This window comes from Moschus berezovskii, chromosome 12 (genome assembly GCF_049115385.1).
Source record: "Moschus berezovskii isolate FMDL1 chromosome 12, NW_MosBer_1.0, whole genome shotgun sequence".
Taxonomy (NCBI): Eukaryota; Metazoa; Chordata; class Mammalia; order Artiodactyla; family Moschidae; genus Moschus; species Moschus berezovskii.
Window position 1 is genome coordinate 89,906,481 of NC_142471.1, and position 17,532 is coordinate 89,924,012.

A 17,532-nucleotide genomic window follows, 5' to 3' on the forward strand; every position below is an offset into this window, starting at 1 on the left:
TGACCAGAGGAGCCACAGGGACACTCTGCCCCAGCATGGAGCCCAGCTCTCCAGTCTAGACGTCCCTTTCCTCAAGATAGGTTTTCTGTAGACATAATGAAACTGAAAGTGAAAGCATTAGTCGCTCAGTCATGTCCAGCTCTTTGCAACCCCATGGCCTGTATCCTCTGTCTATGGAATTCTCCAGGCCAGAATACTGGAGTGGGTAAACCTTCCCTTCTCCAGGAAATCTTCCCAACCCAAGGACTGAACCTGGGTCTCCAGCATTTCAGGCAGATTCTTTACCATCTGAGTCACCAGGGAAGCCCATAAGAAACCTACCCCAAGCCTAAAACCAGACTGAGACCACACTGGGGCCCCACAGTTCTCCCTAACTTCTAATCGTGGGCATCTGGGATTGGGGGCTTGGAGCCCAGCCTCTTCCCAGAGGTCCCTGGCTCCCTACATGCCTCCTCTCCTCTCTGGGAGGCTCAAGGTTCATGCCCATCTGGATGCCAGCCTGCTCTATATCTGCATATCTAAGGGAGACCGCAGAGGGGACTTTCCAGGTAAACACAGTCAGCAGATGAACCTTCCATAGGCTGTGCTACCTATGGTGTTACAATTCTGGAAGGAATAGTTACGTGAGGGTAGAGACAGAAAACCTATAAGGAAAGATGCTGAAGCCTCACTAGGAGTTCCCTCGGAGAGATGGCATTATGGATGATTCTTCGGCCCTCCTGGGGGTTTTCCCCCCTATATTGAATTTCAATGAGCACATATGACTTTTATAATAAAGAACAAATATACTGTAGTCAGGTTTTCCCTCCTTTGTCCACACAGCAGATCCCCTTAGTTAACAGGTGCAACAGCCAGGAGAGTTCGGGACAGAGCTGAGCCACACGCATGCTGCCTGCCTGGCACTGGAGAGACTGAAACGTTCTGTGGCCAAGAAAGGCCACTTCTCAGCCTTTCAGACACCGAGGGCATACCTGGGGCATGAAACTAACCAGGTCCAGTCATCTGTCCCTGGTGTCCTCGACAGTTTGCCATTGTCAGCAGAAGTCACAGGGCAGGGAGCTGGTAGACAGGTGTCCTCATGCAGGCAAGATGGGCTGAGTATCAAAACATCCCAGGTGGACTCTCCTGGTGGCACAGTGGATAAGAATGTCCCCCATGTGCCACAGAGCAGCTAAGCCTGTGCGACCCAACTATTGAGCCTGTGCTCGAGAGCCGACGAGCTGCAACTACTGAAGCGTGCCTGCCCCAGAGCCTGTGCTCCACAAGAGAAGCCACCGCAGTGAGAAGCCCACACACAGCATGAAGGGCAGCTCCCAGCTCACTGCAACTGGAGGAAAGCCCGAGCAGCAATGAAGGCTCAGTGCAGCTGAAAATAGTTTTTTTAAAAAAGCGTCCAGGTGTGTGTGATCAACTCCTTGGCTCTTTCAAGGATGGCCGGAGTCCTAGCCCAACAGAAAGACCGTTTCAAAGGAATGAAAGCCGGAGAGAAAGCCTTGCAGATAGCGATGGGCTTGCCCAAGGAGACAGATACCAGCCAAGAGCACCACAGGTTTGCTCCAGCTTCTCTCCTGGTGAGTCTAACTCCAAATCACCACCTGGGAGAGCAGTGGTGGACCACGTCACCACATGGATGCAAAGCCACACATGGCTGGGCACCTGTTGGTCAGGGGCCAGACTTGGTTTTCCTGTAGCTCAGAGCGCGTGCTCAACTCTAAGGGCCAGAGAAGCAGAAGGTACCCATGACAGCTGATGATTTTTAGTACCTTCTGATTGATACTCTTTTAAAAAACTGTTTTATTTATTTTAATTTTTGGCTGCTCTGGGTCTTCATTGCTGGGCATGGGGTTTCTCTAGTTGCGGCAAGGGTTACTCTCTAGTTGCGGTTGAAAGGCCTTCTCATTGAGGTGGCTTTTCTTGTTACAGGGCACTGGAGCTCCAGGGCATGTGGGCTGCAGTCATGGCAACATGTGGGCTCAGTAGTTGTGGCTCTCAGGCTCAGCTGCCCTGAGGCATGTGGGATCTTTCCGGACCAGGGATTGAACCCTTGTCCCCTGCACTGGTAGGCAGACTCTGTACCACTCAGTCACCAGGGAAGTCCTGATATTCTTGGCATCTGTGTTCACATTTATTTGTTGAGCGCAGGGAAGGAACCAACACTTCCTACACGGTATGCAAAATAAAAACGTGACTTTGCAACCCCAGGCTCTGCCTTGGAGGCAAGAAGCTGCTCACTTCTCTTCAACTCCCGAACCCAAGTGTACATTTTGCCAGTCAGGTTTATTTTCTGGAATGCCCTTGTGCCCTTTAGATGGGTGACCTGGGCTTCTGTCAGCCAATGCGCCCTTCAATCAGCTATTCCCACTCTGTGGCCAGGAAGCAGCACCCACATCCCACCACCAAGCCTCCGGGCCCCGCACACTCCTGCACAGACTACAGGGCCCCATATCTTTTTAACATCTTGTTTATTTATCTGGCTGCATCGGGTGTTAGTAGCAGCACACAGGATCTTCGATCTTCGTTGCAGGATATGGGATCTGGTTCACCAACCAGGGATCAAAACCAGCCCCCCTGCACTGGAAGTGCAGAGTCTTGGCCCCTGGACCACCGGGAAAGTTCCTCCAAGACCCCATTTAAATGCCACCTTCCCCATGCACCCGCCCCATGCCCTAGCTGCTCTAGTCTCCTCCCTGATGCCCTAGATCCTCGATGCTCCTCCCCTGACATCACAGCTCCTCCGGGGCCCCTTCCCTGATACTCCACCTAGCTCCTCTTCCATCCTGACTTTCACGAGTTTTATTGTTTTGGTCTCTCCCTTCCCCTGACCTTGAGAGGCCATCTGTATCCTCTCAGCTCTTGCCCTCTGACCCCTGGCACTGTGCCTGGCACTGTAAGCACCCTACAAACTCTGGTTGAAAAAGAAACTGCTGATCAATGTCTGAAATTAATCCAACTCAAGCTTTTCTCGGCAGTCATCTATAAATTGATTCAAGGTGCCCAGCTGGGAGGTGGCAGGTATGCAGAGGAAATCAAGGAATCCAGCCTCTCTCCTTCCTCTGAAATCCTGCCAGACTCTGATTCTTCTGTTTTTTTCTTCACACGTGTGCATACTGTGGGGGAGCAGATTTCCAAACCTGGATAAATATGCATTTGCTTGTGAACATCAATGTTGTGAGACAGTAAATTATTAGAAACAAGAGACACCTCTCGCGCTGGAAGGCAGGAGCTGCTTCCGCCAGCTCTATCGGAAAGGTATCGACACCAATAATGCCACTCGTCAGAGTCCCTGGGGAAATCGAAGCTTTTCCTATAGAAGAGACTGTTTAATGGATGTACTTGTATGCATGGGATGAGGGCTGTGATGGATGCAGACCGGAGAGACCTAAAGACACTGCGGGTCACACGACCAGCAGTGTCAGAGCAGACAGGCACCCAAGCGTGGAGAAAACCAGCCCTGCTGAGATCAGAAGTTCGGGCAGCAGCATACACCCCACCCTTCCAGCAACACCCAAGCCTGTCACTGTCTGAGTGCTGCAAAAAACCAGAAGCGTAATCCGCCTGCTACTCATGCTGGGCACCTCTAAGCAGAACAGACAGACGGTACAGAGCTAAGGGGATCCTCCTGGCCTCAAGGCTTGCTTGCTGTGGCGCCCGGCTCAGCATTCCCTGCCTCTCTCACAATAGGTACTCGATAAAGTTGGCTGAATTGTGGGTCCTAAACTTCCAGTGTTGGCAGTGGGTCAGCCACAGAACACATAATCACAACCGCACAGTCTGATTCAGTCCTAGGAAAACAAGTGTGTCAGCAGCTGCCGTGGATGAAATCATTCATTACTCAGGGAGTGGACAATGCTTCTCCACATCTCATCACTGACCCAAACTTCTGGGTCTGACCATCGAAATTATGTTCCAACGGATCTCAACTCAATACATCAGAGGCATCTGGAAGACTGTTATGAAGATGCAGGCGGTGGACCCACCCAGACTGGCCGGAGGTGCTGTGAAGGCTTCTCTCACGTTTCTCCAGGGTGCTCCAAAGACAGAGGACCACTGAGTTCCCAGAGGGGCCAGGGGCCACTGCCCCAACTCTGCCACTGGAACCCTCTGAAATTATTGCCGGGCCCTTCACAGAAACTCTTTTCAGAATCTCAGCTTCCTCATCTGTAAAACATATGTGATAAAACCCTGTGCCCTATACCCTGAGAAACCATAACTTAAAAAGACATGTTCCCCCAGTGTTTACTGCAGCTCTACAACAGCTAGGACATGGAAGCAACCTAGACGTCCATAGATGAATGGATAAAGAACCTGTGGCGCATACACACAATGGAATATTACTCGGCCATATAAAGGAACACATTGAGTCAGTGCTGCTGAGGTGGATGAAATGAGAGCCTATTATACGGAGTGAAGTGGGGCAGGAAGAGAAACACAAATATTGTATGTCAACGCATGCATATGGAATCTAGAAAGACGGTGGTGATGAACCTATTTGGAGGGCAGCAGTGGACACACAGACAGAGAGAACAGCCTTGTGGATCTGAGGGGAGGGGGCAGGAGGGAGTGAGATGAATGGCGTGTGAACCATGGAAACATATACATTACCATATGTGAAACAGATAGCCGGTGGGAATTTGCTGTACGGCTCAGGGAACTCAAACTGGGGCTCGTGACCACCTAGATGGGCAGGGAGGTACAAGAGGGAGGGGACAGATGTGTGCCTGTGGCTGATTCATGTTGATTGCAAAGTAATTGTTTCAATTAATAATAAATCATTTTTTAAAAAAACCCTGTGCCCCTCTGACTACATAGACCCATCAAGACATAGGAACCCACCTGCAGACCTTATAAAGCAGCTACCTGCTAGAGTATCCTCTTATATGTGTAATAAACATGGTTTTGCTCCATGACACTCAAACTTGAGAACCATCTTATTTGATAATTTTTCTACATCAAATTAAACCTAGCTGAGGCTCATGACAAACCCCAACCTGGCCACCTGGTGTGCCCAGCCCAGGACTGACCTGGCTGAGTGCCACAGTGTTGACTTAGGCACATTCCACGCACGGCTGAGCCCAGCCAACACCTCGAACTTGCAGCAGGCCCCCTCAAGCCAGCCCGAGGTATCACCAGCACCCTGAGACCCTGCAATCCTGATAAGGGACAGACAGAGCTCAAGGTCTTTGAGCTTTGAAAAACCTACCTTAGTTTTCCTCTTTTGAACTTTACCCCCTAGCACCTGGTCTCTGGGCTAGACTGTACTCCCCACTTGGGAGTAAAACATTGCCTCTCGACCTTCAAACTTCGGAGGCTTAGGGTTTTTCCCAGCACCTCACTCACCAGGGTTAATCCGACCAGAAATAGTAACACTGGGTCCTCCCTCTGCCCCCACCAAAGATTCAGCTGTGAATGCACCCAGGCCACAGCAGAGAGGCCTTGCATTAGTCAGCTGTGGATCACTTCCACTGCATCTTTGCTATATTGACCATGAGCTTGGCCACAGGGCCTTGAGCTACTGTGCCTGCCGTCACAGACCCCGGCGTCCAGCCCCGTGCCCACCCTCAACATTCATACAGTCACTCTCCCAGCAGACTTCCGAGAGTCTTCCTGAGCACCGTGATTCTGCTCAACCCTAAGCAGAGGACACAGCTAAGCCCTCCCAGCCTCCAGACCCACAGAAATTGTCAGATAATCAATGCACGTGTTTTAATCTGCTAAATTTTTTAACAAATCTGGTAATCTGTCACATGGCAATAGAAAACAAATTCAATTTCTTTCCTGTTTCATCACTACACAACGGTCTGGGTGTAAAAGGGAGACACACAAAACAGGACACTCTGCTCTGATTCCCAACTCCAGAAAGTTGGAAGTCCAAAGACCTGGGTTCAGGTTCAGCTCCTGCTACTAGCCCGTTGAGTGCCCCTGAGAAAGTGTCAGCTGCCTGGTGCCCCTTAGGGTCTTCGAGCTCTAAAATAAAGAGTCTGTAGTTTCAAGAGTAAGATCTTAGAGTTAAGGAGGTCACATTTACTTCCAGATTCTCTCTTCAATTCTATCCTCTCATTGATCCTTCATTCAAAACTGGGAAGCGGGTGGGCGGAACAGACACAGAAGTCAGCTTCCCCAGAGACTCTGGAATGAAAAACCTTTCAGACTTCAAGGCACAGCCTAAGAAACAGCAACTTGCTTTTCAACCCAAGTTGTGCATTGCTCTGGGAACAGTCTGCAAGCTAAGCAAACCTTCCCCATTTTTTTTTTTACCTGTCTGAGCACATTCTTCTGAGCCTGGAGAGAGAACAATTGAATGGCAGCTCTGTTTTCACTCTGCTTCACTCGATCAAGGAGTAATCCACATGGGAATTCTCTGAGCCCCTGGCTTCTGTGCAGGGGTCTGCCCAGGAGCATGAGAAGCCTGTGGCAGGGGTGTCCCCAGGCCTCCCTCCCCAGTGACCCCCATCAGCAGCGGGGTGCAGGGGGGTGGGCTGAGGTTTAGGGTGTACCTGTGCGTCAGGGAGCACCAAAAACCAAGTGCTGCCCTGACCACCCTAGCCAGGAGTCACCTGAGCCTGGAGCCCCAGCCACTGTCTATCCATCACTGCCTCCTACCTGGCCTCTGAACCACCAAACATGGACCCAAGAGTAGGGCAGGGGTTCACCCAGGACCATCTTGCTCAGGACGCCTCAGGCCTGTCTGATCCACTCACTACCTCTAGTGGGACTACAATGTCCTGTTCAGGACCCTGCTCACATCCCATGTGGTCTCGCCTTTGGGATCCATTAACCCCAAAGGTCCGTCTAGTCAAGGCTATGGTTTTTCCCGTGGTCATGTATGGATGTGAGAGTTGGACTGTGAAGAAAGCTGATCGCCAAATAATTGATGCTTTTGAACTGTGGTGCTGGAGAAGACTCTTGAGCATCTCTTGGACTGCAAGGAGATCCAACCAGTCCATTCTAAAGGAGATCAGTCCTGGGTGTTCACTGGAAGGACTGATGCTAAAGCTGAAGCTCCAATACTTTGGCCACCTCATGCGAAGAGTTGACTCATTGGAAAAGACCCTGATGCTGAGAGGGATTGGGGGCAGGAGGAGAAGGGGATGACAGAGAATGAGATGGCTGGATGGCATCACCGACTCGATGGACATGAGTTTGAGTGAACTCCGGGAGTTGGTGATGGACAGGGAGGCCTGGTGTGCTGCAATTCATGGGGTCGCAGAGTCGGACACGACTGAGCGGCTGAACTGAACTGAACCCCACTCCTAACAAGTCCTGAACAAGTGCCCTCAGCACAGACAGGGGGCACAAAGTGACCCTGTCTGAGCCACCAGACACCCACCAAGGGCCACTGAAACCACCTTTAAGCAAACAGGTCAGTGCCATCCCAGAAACAGCAAACGTGCCCAGAAGGGTCTAGAGATGAGTCTCAGCACCATCACTGCCACATGGACCACGGAAGTGGGCTGTGCGCATGGGTGGGCATCCGGGAGGAGAATAGGGCCCCTTTCCCAGAAGCCCAACCCCCCCCACCCAGGGCTGTCTTCATGCTGTCCACTAGCAAGTACAGGAGAGTCTCCCTCACCTCCCCCACCCAGAGCCCTGGGCGACCCTGAAGTGCGTCCCACGTGCAGTGAGGCCACATGGAGTGGTATTAAGAGGTTATGGGGGCTGTGGCTCCAACCCAGCTGCACACTGAAATTGACATCACTTTCCCAGCCTCCATCCACCCCAGAAGCCAGAACCACGGGGCACAGCCAGGCCTCCACATGGTGTGACCTTGAGCAAGTTATCAGCCTGGTGGAGCCTCAGTTTTCTCACCTGTGAAGTGGGGATAATACAGCACCATCCTACTATGAGATGAAATGACAGGACTGGAGCTTCCCACCCTCTCTCCCAATAGAGCATACGGAGAACACAGAAATATTTGCAGAGCCCGCCGAGTAGAGGAACAAGTGTCGAGTTCTGCCCTGAGCCCCACCAGCTGCCCCAGACAGCAGCAGGCAGAGGGGCAGTGTGCCAAAGGCCTGATCCCTGACAAGCACCAGCAGAGGTATGAGGAGTGCAAGCCCCCCCACCCAGTGCAGGAGGGAGGTCTGGGACAGGGCTGGCACATCACCGTTTTTAACAGCGCCTCGCACGACTCTGGGGTGGCGGGCAGGCAGGACTAGGCTTGGACTTTCGGCTCTAGCTATTCGGAAACAGCAAAACCCAACGGGGTCACTCACTCCCCACTTACCCATCCCACCCTTTTCTTGCAGCCCACCCACTGCTAGGGTCCTCCCCACCTAATTAGCAGGCAAGTCCCGTTCAGGGGGAACTGAATGGGTCCCTTCTGCAGCCGGGCATCCCTCACAGTGTCCCTTTGTAGCCAGCCAGCCTCCTGACCAGGCCAAACTGGGTCCTCAGCTGTTTACCCTTCATGCCATTTCGACTTGGCCTCCTGGCTCCCACCTTCAAAGCTGTGACGGGGCGGTGTGGGGCCTCCTGTGGGGCCGCCCTTTCCTCTGGAAAAGTGGCTGACCATGGGCGGGGTCTGGTATCGCAGACAGGCCCTGGACTGGCTGCTTGCGGGAGATGTGATGACCCAGATGCGCTCTGGAGGTGAGAAGCGCAAACAGCTCAGGCCTGGGAGACAGAGTTCTGGCCATTGGGGCCAGGCACAGCTCCTGCCACCCCAGTGCTCCCCACACCACTTCTGCCCTCCCCCCAAAGATGCAGAGCCCCCCTCCTTGAGGTGGACCTTCCTCCAGACCTCAGGAGAAAGCCCTGGTCGTACTAAAGGGCAAACAGGCAGAGCCTCCGCAGAGGGCCAGGCCCCAGTGGGGGACAGGGAGGGGCAGGGGAGCCAGGGGTGGACACTGCCACTCCTGACCCCCAGCCTCTAGAACAGGCTGAACCCAGGCCCACCCAGACAGCCCCAGACACTCGGCTGGAGACCTCAGGGTCACTGTCATTGTGAGTGGGGTCTGGAGTTTCAGATCCCTCCCCAGCGTGGACGGGGCTGTCTGGGCACCAGGCTCCATGGGGTGAAGCCTCACCTCCCACCTGAGGATTCTACGAGCTGTCTCCCAGGAGTGGGTCTGAGTACTACCAGCTTGGCAGGGCTGCTCTGGGGATAAGGAACTAGAGCATGAACTGGCCCTCAACTGGGAAGGAAAGATGCAATCATTATTACTATTCAATTGTCAAAGTTAAGACCCGTGGGGAGAGGCAGGCACCAGGCAAGTGAACCCAGGTCCGAACCCAGACCTTGGGCATGTGAACTCAGGTTAGGACCCAACGCCCCAGGCTATCCAAGTCCAGGAGTATCCTCACATCCTAGGAGCAATGACACCTTCTAAGGGAAATATCAGCTCAGGGTCCTGCCCGAACAAAACCACTAAAATCCCTCCCTCTCTGCATAGCCTCGCAGCTTAATGAGTCTGGGATGGATCCTGCTCTGCACCCCACTACCCTGGCACTCCCCTTCCCAGTGCCAGGGGCCAGTGGGGTCCACAACCAAACCCCAGGACACATGTTCCCAGGAAGGTCCAAGGAAACTTGTGCCAGCCAGATCTACAGCACCTACCTGTCAGAGGAGTGCCCAGGGTGCCTGGACGTTTATCAAGTCTCAGGTCATCCCAGCCCCCTTTGGAGTTTGCAAATTCCCAGAGAAGGTCGAGGAGGGGCGGGGAGAACCAAGGACCTAACACTGCCCCCACCAGCAGCCGGCTTCCAATTTCTAAATGAGGAAACAACAACTTGCAGAGATTTCCATGCTGGACTGAAGTTATAGAATGGTGACTAGCCTTGAAGGACTCAGAAGCCTTCAGAAGGGGGTGGGCAGTGGGCAGCGTTTGGCCACAGCCAGGAGGGGGAGGAAAATCGTCCCTCCCTGATCCTCTCCCCACCTCCCCCAGGAAGACTGCAGTTGAGCCCCGCTCTGGGCCCAGGCACTGACCTTGCCCCTTGGCACTCGCACACCCAGGGCTGCCCGATCTCGCTGGTGGGCAGGACTGTCGCGATCTCAGCGACCGGTGCCAGGGTCATCCTCACTCACTGCACACCTAGCCGCCCTCTGACCAGCAGGGCAACTATTAGTAACCCCACCGAACAGTGAGGGCCCGCGAAGCCGAAGGACCCGCCTTCCCTCCCCCTTCTCCCCCTCCTTGCACTCCCCCCACCCCTGCCCAACACCCTTGTCCTTGCAGGACCTCAGGCTGCAAGTCCCTCCAGGCGCAGCCGTCCAAGGAACTTTCAGGACGGTCCGGGAGGCCCTTCCCATGGGGTCGCAGCGCTCCCTGCCGGGGACGCACAAGCGCCCCTCACTGGTCCTGTTGGCCACGGTGCTCTTCAGAGCTCCCCATCCCGGGCACCGGGGTTGATTCTCCCTGCACTGAACTGAAAGCTGCTCCAGAGGGGTGCAAGCGATTCACAGAGACCCCCGGGTAGGCGAGAGAGGTCTGAACCCCCACGCAGCAGCGCCCCTCTCTGCAGGGAGTGGCCGTGGGAGATTTGTGTCTATGTGTCTACGCTTACAATCTTCCTACAAGGAGCACAGTTAATAATAAAAATGAAACAACTTTTGCCAAAGTTCACTGCGTTCGGGGCGCGGTTGAGAGGCTCCGGTCCCGGCCGCGGCCCCCGGGGATTCCGCACCACCCGTCCGCTCCCGGCTCTGCAGCGCGAGGTCCCTTGAGCACCCGCCTCTCCGCGCGCGAGCCGGGCTCCGCTGCGGAACGCCCCCATCCTCACCCGGCTACTGCGCACGCGCGGCTGCAGGCGCGAAGCGCGGACCCTGGAACCGAAGCCTTGCGGACAGCGCCCCCTGCCGTCCCCCGGCGCCCTGTGCCCGGGAGCGGATCCCGCCAAACCCGACTCCCTTAGGCTGAGATGGCTGGGGAATGCTGGATCTTGGAGGGGAGGGGACACCGCTCCAAAGCCCTTTCCTCCACCCAGAGCCCGAAATCCCCTCTCTGCGCCCCAGGAACTGACTGGGGGAAACTAAGTGACTGATTTGTTCGGTCACTGAGTCATGTCTGACTCTTCGAGACCCGCTGGATGGCTGAAGCTGAAACTCCAATACTTTGGCCACCACTCATTTGAAAAGACCCTGATGCTGGGAAAGATTGAAGGCAGGAGGAGAAGGGGACGACAGAGAATGAGATGGCTGGATGGCATCACCGACTCAATGGACATGAGTTTGAGTAAACTCCAGGAGTTGGTGACGGAAAGGGAGGCCTGGCATGCTGCAGTCCACGGGGTCGCAGAGGGTCAGACACGACTGAACGACTGAACTGAACTGAAGTGACTGAGGTTGTCGTTCAGTCACTAAGTCGTATCCTACTATTTGAGGCCCCACGGACTGTGCTATGCCAGGCTTCCCTTTCACTGTCTCCCAGAGTTTGCTCAGATTCATGTCCATTCAGCCAGTGACGCTATTCTAACCATCTCATCTTCTGCCACCCTCTTCTCATTTTGCCTTCAGTCTTTCCCAGCATCAGGGTCTTTCTCATGAGCCAGCTCTTCCCATCAGGTGGCCAAAGTACTGGAGCTTCATCAGTCTTTCCGATGAGTATTCAGGGTTGATTTCCTTTAGGACTAATTGATCTTGCTGTCCAAGGAACTTTCAAGAGTCTTCTTCAGCACCACAGTTTGAAAGCATCAATTCTTTGGTGCTCAGCCTTCTTTCTGGCCCAACTCTCACATCTTTACATGACTACTGGAAAAACCCGATACAGGGAACGCACAAAGTGTGGTGGCTGTCAGACTGTCCCTGTTTGAAATCTCCTGCCTGGAGGCCACAGACCTCGGCTCTACAAGGTGGTCTGAGGGACCACTTGAACCCAGTGCTCAATGGTTGAAGGTTCAGGTCACCTGGGGTAGTCCCAGGCCCCACCTCCAGACACCAACTCAGGCAGAACCACACTTTAAGAAACAATGGCTTGATTTGACCCCCTCATGTCATGAAGGACAGGCAGGTAGTGATTTGCCTATGATCACAGCTCCTTGGATGGTTGTGCAAAACGAAAGCCCTGGCAACGCAGTTGCCACCTGTACCTCCATCCCCCAGTTAGAGAAACCAGGAAGCTGTCACCAGGTTCAGTCCCAGTTCTGCCACCACTGCTGTGTGCACTATAGCAAGTCCCGCCCATGCTCCACATCTCCCAGCTCTGTGTTGTAGCAGAGATTGGCGGGCAAAGCTCCCTCCGTGATTCTAGAATTCCCAGAGCAGAAGCACACTTTCATCCAGGTTTGAGCTCCTAGATCACCATGTGAGCTCCTGTGGCTTTGTGTGCTCTTTTCATGACTATTTATAAACTACTCCCAGGAGTCATTACTTCCAGATCATTAATAAGTACATACTTAGGCCCTTAGCGGACTTCCCTGAGGACTCAGTTGGTAAAGAAGCCACCTGCAATGCAGGAGACCCTGGTTCAATTCCTGAGTCAGGAAGATCTGCTAGAGAAGGGATAGGCTACCCACTCCAGTACCCTTGAGCTTCCCTTGTGGCTCATCTGGTAAAGAATCTGCCTGCAATGTGGGAGACCTGGGTTCGATCCCTGGGTTGGGAAGATCCCCTGGAGAAGGGAAAGGCTACCTAATCCAGTGTTCTGGCCTGGAGAATTCCATGGACTGTATAGTTCATGGGGTTGCAAAGAGTCAGATATGACTGAGTGACTTTTACTTTCACTTTAGGTCCTTCAGTTCAGTTCAGTCACTCAGTCGCGTCTGACTCTTTGTGACCCCATGGACAGCAGCACGCCAGGCCTCCCTGTCCATCACCAACTCCCGGAGTTCACTCAAACTCATGTCCATCGAGTCGGTGATGCCATCCAGCCATCTCATGCTCTGTCGTCCCCTTCTCCTCCTGCCCCCAATCCCTCCCAGCATCAGAGTCTTTTCCAGTGAGTCAACTCGTCGCATGAGGTGGCCAGAGTATTGGAGTTTCAGCTTCAACATCAGTCCTTCCAGTGAACACCCAGGACTGATCTCATTTAGAATGGACTGGTTGGATCTCCTTGCAGTCCAAGAGATGCTGAAGAGTCTTCTCCAACACCACAGTTCAAAAGCATCAGTTCTTCGGCGATCAGTTTTCTTCACAGTCCTTTGTTGGCAAAGTAATATCTCAGCCTTTTAGAAACCCCTAAATCAAAGTGCTTTGTGATTAAAAAAAAAAAAAAAAAGAAGACAGAAGAGACTGGCAGAACTTACTGGCATCCTTCACTTCCCACTGCAGAGGGGAGATGTACCCCGATGGCCTGGGGGGGAAGCCACCAAGATCAGAAGGCACTCCGGCCAGCCACGGCCCATTTATTCAGGAGCCAGAGTCATAAACAGTCCTACTGAACAGGAGGCTTTGAGCCAGGTTCTGCCTTACTCCCATTCATCTTTAGCTGCCATCTGCTCTGCACTTAAGTATTGTGATACAAATTATAAAAACCATATTAGCTCTGATATTTCGTTAACGATTTGAGGGACTGGACCGAGGCATGGGGGAGAAATCTCATTTCCACGGTAATCAAAATAAAGGCTGGGAGCTAATAAAACTCCTCTGAACCATTAAACATGCACTAAACAGTAGAGGAAGGCCTGAAATATATTTTAAAGGGTTTTTCCTAAAGGGATTAAGCTGCTTTTGTGTATCTATTATTTATTTGAATGGCTCCTGCTAGTATTTTTAAGAATCCATCCTCCAAGTTAGAAACTAATTGAAATGCTTTTTCATACACCTGAGGCCTCTCAGCCATCCTCCAGAGCCAAATGGAGGAGCTGGCCCCTGTCCCCCCAGCCATGAGGGCACCTGCCTCCCTGCAGAAGTCTGGTCCAGCCCACCCAGGCCTCCAGGGCTCCACCTCTTACTATTCCAATGACTCAAGGCAAGTTTGTCTCTCTAAGTCTTGGGTTTCTCATCCGTAAAATAATGGAGGTGTTAGCACCTGTGATGAAGCCAAACACATTTGGAATAGCACCTAGAACATACTAATAAATGTTATTTCTTGGAACCACTGCCTCTCCAGACAGTACGTAATATTTTTCAAATAACTGTACTTATAACTTGTTCTTGTTATTTAGTCACTAAATTGTGTCCTACTCTTTTGTGACCCCATGGCCTGTAGCCTGCCAGGTTCCTGTCCATGGGATTTCCCAGGCAAGAACACTGGAGTGGGTTATCATTTTCTACTCCAGGGGATCTTCCCCACCCAGGGATTGAACCCCTGTACTTGTAGTAGGGAAGAACAAATGTGACCCTGTACTGGCTCTGTTTCTTTTACTTATATTCTATTGCTTTTGCTGCAAGTTAAGAATTTGTCTAGAACCTGAGATATACAGGATAGCTCACTGTCAAGGCTCTGATCTTTAAGTCTAAAGGTCAGACTTTAGACAAAACTTTCCATTCATACAGAGATAAAAAGTTGTAGAAAAGAGAAGAACATGTGTCTTGTTGGAGCTTTACAGCAAGAGCAAAGGATTCTGATACCAAGAAGTTTGCAACAACAAACCACATTCCCTCCCCTTTTGGTATAGTTCAGTTCAGTCCTGTCTGACTCTTCGCAACCCCATGGACTGCAGCACGCCAGGCCTCCCTGTCCATCACCAATTCCCGGAGTTTACTCAATCTCATGTCCATTGAGTCGGTGATGCCATCCAACCATCTCATCCTCTGTCGTCCCCTTCTCTTCCCACATTCAATCTTTCCCAGCATCTGGGTCTTTTCAAATGAGTCAGTTCTTCACATCAGATGGCCGAAGTTTCGGCTTCAGCATCAGCCGTTCCAATGAATATTCGGGACTGATTTCCTTTAGGATGGACTGGTTGGATCGCCTTGCAGTCCAAAGGACTCTGAAGAGTCTTCTCCAACACCACAGTTCAAAAGCATCAATTCTTCAGCGCTCAGCCTTTTTTATGGTCCAACTCTCACATCCATACATGATTACTGGAAAAACCATAGCTTTGACTAGACAGATGTTTGTTGACAAAGTAATGTCTCTGCTTTTTAATATGCTGTCTAGGTTGGTCATAGCTTTTCTTCCAAGGAGCAAGCATCTTTTAATTTCATGGCTGCAATCACCATCTGCAGTGATTTTGGAGCCCCCCATAAATAAAGTCTCTCACTGTTCCCACTGTTTCCCCATCTGTTTGCCATGAAGTGATGGGACCGGATGCCATGATCTTCGTTTTTGGAACATTGAGTTTTAGGCCAGCTTTTTCACTCTCCTCTTTCACTTTCATCAAGAGGCTCTTCAGTTCCTCCCCCAAACTCTAGCTTCTTTCATACGAACAGGGAAGGAGCTGCAAGATGCGCCTTTGGGACTCTAAGCCACCGTCTTCTTGGTCTGGCTTTCCAAATAACGTCACCGTTTCTGGCCCCAACACCCCGCCTCTCGTTTGTTGGCCTGCGGTGCAGTGAGCAGCACAACCTTGGACTAAACATACTAAAATGCCCCATGAAGTCAAGGATGTTTGTCTTTTTCACCAGCAGACCCTAGTGTAGTCCCAGTGCCTGGCATGGTAGGTTGAGTGACTGACACCCTGCTTTACAATCAATAATCACTCATGCCTCCACATTCAATACCCATTTTGCAAAGGCTGCACACTAGACTCCACTGGGGAGCATTTAATAGACAGATGTCTAGGCCTTATTCCCAGAGATTGTGATGGAATTGATTTGAGGTGGGGCCTGAACATTGACATTAATTCTTAAGCACTCCAGGTGACCTCAATAGGCAGCCAGTGTTGAGAAGCAGAGATCTAAACCTACAAGTGATCCCCACATGGTGGTCCCCTTCCTGTTGGGAGGAGGCTGGGATCTTTAAATTCCCAGTGCCTGAAACACACTGTAATTTCACCTTTGCAATTCTACTTCATCCAGGGTAAACCAGACATCTTGTCCCAATCTCAGTTTGTGTGTGAAATGATTAATTTAGATGAAAGTGAAAGTGAAAAGTCGACTCTTTGCCACCCCATGGACTATACAGTCCATGGAATTCTCTAGGCCAGAATACTGGAGTGGGTAGCCCTCCCCTTCTCCAGGGGATCTTCCCAATCCAGGAATCGAACCCAGGTATCCCACATTGCAGGCAGATTCTTTACCAGCTGAACCACAAGGGAAGCCCAAGAATACTGGAGTGGGTAGACTATCCCTTCTCCAGAGGGTCTTCCTGACCCAGGAATTGGAACTGGGGTCTCCTGCATTGCAGGCAGATTCTGAGCTATCACCTGAATTTAGGTGAGGTGTCCTAAAAGGTCAGGATCCAAAGAACACTACATTATTGGGGTTTGGGCCCCCTTCCCACACACCTATGATGAAGTACTAATCCCTAGAAGCTCAGAATGTGACTGCATTCAGAGATCAAGCCTTTAAAGTGACAATTAAGTTAAAATGAGGTCACTAGGGTGGACCTTAATCCAATATGACAGTGAAAGTGTTAGTTGCCCAGCCTCATCTGACTCTTTGAGACCCCATGGACTGTGTAGCCCTCCAGGCTCCTCTTTCCATGGAATTCTCTGGGCAGGAACAATGGAATGGGCACCCATTCCCTCCTCCTGGGGATCTTCGCAACTCAGGGATCTCCTGCATTGCAGGCAGATTCTTTAACCATCTGAGCCACTAGGGAAACCTTCATCAAACCATTAAGACCCTCAAAGAATTCAGCAGGAAGTTGGTGTTAAACTCACCTTGCTTTCAGGCCTCTTCCAATGGGTGAGAACTGCTGAATGCAACTTATTCTGGATCATGATCTTATGCCTCAAGGCAGCATCAGCACCTCCATCCACTGGCAACTTCCAGGAGAGGCAGAATCTCACTGAATCAGAATCTGCAGCTAGGTAAGATTCCTAAAGCAAGTTCTCAGCCCTGAGGGCACACAGAGTCACCTGGGAACCTTTAGAGTTACTGAGGCCCGCGTGCAGCCCCATAGATTCCAGCCTGGGATAAGGCCTGAGAAACCCTGGCGCTTTTGATGTGCACAAGGGGATCTGATTGGAAGCAGGGAAAGTGAAAGTGAAGTCGCTCAGTCGTGTCCGACTCTTTGGGCCCCACGGACTGCAGGCCACCAGGCTTCTCCGTCCATGGGATTTTCCAGGCAAGAGTACTGGAGTGGGTTGCCATTTCCTTCTCCAGGGGATCTTCCAGACCCAGGGATCAAACCCAGGTCTCCCGCTTTGTAGGCAGACTATGAGCCACCGTCTGAGCCACCAGGGAAGTCCGATTGGAAGCAGCACCAACCTTAATAACCCCAGTCTTACAATCCCAACCAGGGTTGAGAACTAGCAGCCTCTGACTGGATTAGGAGGACCCCTACTTCAGTTTGCTATGTGTCTTATATAGACTGCAGGGGGCCAGGCAGGGCTAAGCCAGAACCTCCCAGGCGGACCAGTAAGTATGGCCATTGGTATCAGGAGACGCTCCTGTAAGCCCTGGCTCAGATTTGATCTCTAACCTCCAAGCTGCTAAGAGGTGACTCGTGCGGGGAAGGGAGGGGGTGCAGGGAGCAAAGTGTCACTACCGATGAGAAGTTCTTCGCTTTGATGCAGCGACTCAGCCCTTAGGACCCACCCCAC